Raw genomic sequence first — 5742 nt, 5'->3', positions numbered from 1 at the left:
CTTTCCCATATACAACAAGAAGGTCATAAATTGACATGACTTTTTCTGCGCTGATACTTGTGTCTCTTGTCTTGATCCTCCTTTTCCATCCCCATGGCCGCTGCTCTGATTCGGGCTTCATGGTCTCTTGCCTGGGTGTTGGCCTCATTCTAAAAGTCTGTCAATACTTTAAACAATAAATAAAATAATTTAAAAAAAATAAAATAAAATAAAAATAAAAGTCTGTCCAATTCCCATCTGCAATCCTGCTCCCAACACAGCAGCCAGAAGGCTTGTCCTTAATACCGACCCAATTCTGTCTCACCTGCTTCACCACCTATAGGACAAGATCCAGGATCCGTAACCTCGCTTAAGGGCCCCTCATGATTGGCCACTGCCCCACATCAGCTGTCACATAAGACCTATATTCCTTTCTACTAACTCAATTGATGCCTCCTCCTGTCAGCTTTCCCAGATCCCTCCTTCTGTGAATGGCACTGTGTCTGAGTTTATCATGGAACCTTTCTTAGGATGGGAGGGTCTGACCCCAGCTATCTGGTTCGCTGGATGATGAGGGCTTCCAAAGCAGAGGTAATATCCACTGAGCATCACTGCCTGCCAGCACCCTTCACCAGGTGTGACCTTGCTCCTGTGCCGTTTCCTCTGGATGGTTCCAGGTTGTCTGTCCATAGCCCGGTGAAGGCAAAGACCATGGGGGCAAATGATAGGAGAGTCTGATTCTTCTTGGTTTCCATCCCACCCAACTGAGTCCACCTACCGATCTGACTTGGGTGTGAATGTATCTCTGTACTCAAGATAACAGACACTGAGAACCAGGCCAGGTCTGGGGCTTTGGGAAGAAGAAGAAATATGAACAATAAAATGGCAATAAGTACATAGCTATCAACAGTTGAATCTAAAAATCAAAATAAACGAACAAGGAATCTAATGAGCAAATAAACTGATGAATAAAGTAGACCCAGAGGCATGGATACTTGGAACAGACTGACAAATCTCAGAGGGAAGGGGAGTTGGTGAGGAGAGATTAACTAAAGAACTTGTGCACAAATGCATTATTCATGGACACAAACAATAGGGTGGTGACGATCTGTGGGTGGGGTGGGAACTGGGTGAAGGGGCATAATCGGGGGGGCGGGGAGGAAGAGAGGACATCTGTAATACTCTCAACAATAAGATTTCTTTAAAAAAAGAAACCCAAACCATAAAATCTACACTAAGCATTAAAAAAAGAAAAAGTCTACTATGAACTTGTTTATTTTATAGTTGGAGAAAATTAGACAACAGTGAGAAAGGAGAACAATTCTAGTGCCAGCTCTGTTGACAGCTGGACATGTAGCCTTGAACAAGTCAGTCATCCTTGTCAAGACTCGCTTTGCTTGTTCATCCGTTCCCTCCTTCCTTCTAGAATCTTTCCTAAGGACCTCGTCTGTGCCAGCTGAGGACTATGGATCCAAAAATTAGTCAGAATCTAAAGAAATAAAAAGATGTTCAAACTTGTTTGTAACCAGAGAAATACCAATGAAAACGAAGCCACAATACCATATCTCATCCATCAGTTTGGCAGAAAACCCAAAATTTTACAATGCACTCTTTTGGCAAGACTGTGGGAAAACAGGCCCTCTTGTACATTGTTTGATGGGAATACAACATTGTGGAGGGGAATTTGGTAAATTCTAGAAAATTACCAAATATGTGTTTACCCTCTGATTCAGCAAATCCCACTTCTAGGAATCTGAGCTGCAAAATAAAACAAGATGTATGCATAAAGCTATTCATAGAAGCACCATCTGTAATAGTAAAAAAAACAAACTAGAAACCACGCAAATGTCCGTCAATGGGAAGTAGTTGCCTACACAAGGGATGACTTTACAGATAAAAAAAAGAGAAGGAAAAGTATATCTAGATGCTGTGATGACATCATTTCCAGGCTACAATGTTATAGAAAAGCAAAGTGGGATAAAAATATATATATAGTGCACTCTCATTTACTAAAGAAAGGGAATACATATTTTCTTTAATTTTAAGAAGTCAGTTAAAATATAAAAAATAAAACTTTAAAATTGTTACCTATCGGAGAAGGGAGGATATAGGGTAAAGGGAATGGGGGAGAAGCTAGACTTCTCTGAATATACCTCATTTTGTAGATTAACTTTAGAACCAGGAAAATGCTTTACATAAAAATAAAATAAAGCTAAACCCAAATAAAAGTCAGAAGCAGTCCCCCAAAAATCAAAAGCAAAATTAAATAATTCAATCTGTTGACTGACTTCATGGTTTCACCATGCCAAGTGGAGTTATTTGGAGTGACTTAGAGACCTGGTGACTGGACTGCACAGCACTCACAGGATATAAATTCTAAAGACAGTCATCATATATGTTTAGTAATACTACTAGTGTTGTTATTCTGAGATTTAAAGAAAATAGGAGGAAACAAGGTGGCCATCATGTTAACATTGTTAGGAAGCAAGATTTTCAGTATTAGAGAAAAGAGATACAAATATAAAATCAAGGAACTTAAGTAAAATCCCTATATCTTAGCTTTTACTTAAAATATCAGTATGAATTCCTGATATATATATGTACATATGTATTTTTTTAAAGAACGCATTTCCTAGCTCTGTACATTGAAAAGCCAAAATGCTTTTCAAATAGCACTGAGCACCCCTAGCATTCAGTTTTGTGGTATTTATCTAAATACCTCCTTGGAGAAATAGCTGATTCCAGCTATAAATGAAGAAGGAGTGATAAAATTAAAATATTATTGTGTTGAAAATCTCCAACAAAATAGTGGATCTAGATAATGGTTTTCAAAGGCTTCTAAAAGGGCAAAAATCAGACAACTAAGCCTTAGGGGCCTTTTGAGGCAAGTACACACACCTCTTATAAAGTATTCTTGCCAAAACTTTGAATCTGAATTTAATCAGATCTAACTACTAATTTCTAGGAAAAGCAAGGGGCCAAAGACTATGTCAAACCACACCTTGGGGGATACAGTAGGCGAAGCCCATTATGTGGAATAGTACAGGGGACAAATAACCTGGTTTATTTGATGAATAAGTGGGATAAAAAGAGGAAAAACTTATAGAATGAAAGAGACATAGAAGAGCTAACAACCAAGCGAAATGTATGGATCTTGTTTGGATCTTCATTTTGAACAAACCAACTTTACAAAGACCATCTATGAGGTAATTATGGAGAAATTTCAACATTACTGGATATTTGATGATAAAAAATATTATCATGATATAAGTATGATAATGGTATTCCAGTCATGCCTTTATCTTTTAGAAATACATATAACAATATTTATGGATAAAATGATTTGATGTTTTGGAGTTTCTCCAAATAACCCAGCGAGGGAGAAGCTGGGGGATGTAAATGAAACAAGAGTGGCTTCAGTCGGTGAAGGTTGAAGCTGGGGGAGGAATATGCAGGGTTCTTTGCACTGTCCTGTTTTGTTGTTTTGTTGTTTTGTATGCTTGAAAATTTCCACAATAGAATGTTGTTGTTGCTCTCAAGGAGGTGGGAAGGAGGACTTAAACGTATCAACCAAAGAGACCTCTTCCCTCTGAGGTTGGGAGTGAATTCAGATAGGAATGTACATGTAGAGGTAGGAGTTTCCAGTAGAAGGAAGAACAAGTGCAAGGAAGTTCCACATCTGGGGATGGCAAAATCTCTGCCTTGAGTGAACAGAAGGGCATATCAAGGTGGTAGCTGAGAATAAGATGGGGAGCGTCTTTGAGGGCCTCGAATGCCCAGCCAGGAGCCCCTAAAGGCTCTGTGTTTTAGCAATGCCACCCAGTCAGCTGGGCAGATTGGAGGAAGCGATCTGGATGGGTGTGAGGAGACCTCAGCAGAACTTGGGTAGGGGTTCTAGAGAGAGACGAGGAGGCCCGAGCTGGGGCGTGCCTGGGGGGAGACTGAAGGAGAGGGGCAGCTGTAGTGTGGAAGTGCTGGTGAGACAGGCAACCGTGCTGGGGTCAGTTTCTGGGCAGTTTGGTGGAGTTTGGTGTCATTGTTAAGACAGGGTTGGAGGAGCTAGTTACAAAACTTCATGTAGAGCCCTGGCTGGGAGGCAGGGACCTGGGTTCTGCCCCTGCTCTGCTGTCTGGCTGTGGACCCAAGGGCATGTCTTTACCTCTTTCTGACCGATGGGTCCGACCTTGGAAGCAAAGGGTAGGAGCCCCAGATCAGAAGTCCCCCAAATCTATCACCAGACGGATTTGCGCCCAGCCCATGCACGCATCCTTTTTGCCTTCAAAATCACGAGTTCTCATCTGGCCTCGCTGACAATCCAGTTGTGTGATGTCAATGGCATTTCCCTTCAGAAAAAGGAAATGAGGTTAGCAAGCGTGTTACCAGGAAAGGAAAGTTAGCTGGGCCCCACCCTCTGCAGCCCCATGCTCCCCCCTCAGAGCGTGCAGGGCCCCTCTGCCTGAGCCTGGGAACAGGACCCAGAAATGTCACAGTTCAGAGAGAGACACCAACACAATATGGGTGAGTGTTCGCTGCTACAACTTTGATTTCTGAGCAGGGCTGCCCCCAACAGGGGCAGCGCCCTCTCCAAGCCCATGGCCCAGCCCCTGGCCACACTTGGAGACTGAGCTCACGGGAAGTTCCAGGGGGTGCTCATTAAATGTCAGCAAGGCCCTGAACATGAGCTCTTTGTCCGTGAGGAATCGGAGGCCCAGAGAGGAGAAGGGACTAGGCCAAGATCACAAGTCAGGTACAGGTCACATGGCACCTGGGGTCAACAGTCCAGAAAGCCTGTCATGAGGCAGGACTCCCAGAATGCCCTGCTCCTGATGAATGTCCCCAGAAAGTCTTTCTCCAGTTAAAAATAGTAAGTGCCTTTATTAAACTAAACCACCCCAACCCTTAGCTTTTGACAATCTGAAATTCCTTAAAATGCTGTTATGAAGACAAAATGAAAACAAATTCCAATCCATTCGATAAAATTGCGGTATATTTTTGAACTGAAAGAAAAAATTAACAGCCAATTGATACATATGGTATATTTGGCATATCGGCCATTTGAAGATTGATCACTTGGCAAGTTGGCCATCAAGTGAATATATTTTTAGAAATTTGAGTAAGAGCCTCTCACTGGTCCACCCTTCATCCCTCCTCCTGACTATGAGTCCCGTGGGCAGGCCCAGGTCCAGCTGCCCTCTTTGCCCCTAACCACGGCCCAGTGCATGGCACACAGTGGGATCGGGCGTTGGTAGTCAATTGTGTAGTAAACTGATGTTAGACCTGAATGTCCTCAAGGGTTGGAGGTAACAGGGTGGAAAAACCCCTCACCTTTACTCTTATTGCAAAAGTCAACTTGGGTCATACTTTCCACCGTCCCCCCTGCAGGGAGGGCTTCGTCTGGTTCACCCTCCCACACACCCAGGGGCTGGGGGTTTTCAGGTGTCTGTGCCTTTGTACCTTTGCAGGATTGTTCAGCAACAATGGAGCCGGAAAAGGCAGTGCGTACTGGCAATGTGCAGCATTGCTGAGCTTGTGTGTGTGCATGCAACGGTGCGCGCTTGTGTGTGTGTGTGTGTGCGCATACACAGGTGTGTGCACGTGTTTCCACATGCAAGTGTGGACAGCTGTGAGGTGCAGTTCTGTTATAAATATGCAGATACCTATGGATCATGTTTATGTATGGACATATGTAATGAAGTATATGTGCATATCCATGTTTGTATAGGCATGTGTGTATACGTCCATTTGTGTACAAGCTTTCACAAG

This window comes from Myotis davidii, unplaced genomic scaffold, assembly GCF_000327345.1.
Source record: "Myotis davidii unplaced genomic scaffold, ASM32734v1 scaffold139, whole genome shotgun sequence".
NCBI classification, from domain to species: domain Eukaryota; kingdom Metazoa; phylum Chordata; class Mammalia; order Chiroptera; family Vespertilionidae; genus Myotis; species Myotis davidii.
The sequence above is the reverse complement of the archived record's forward strand: the minus strand, read 5'-3'. Positions refer to the sequence as shown.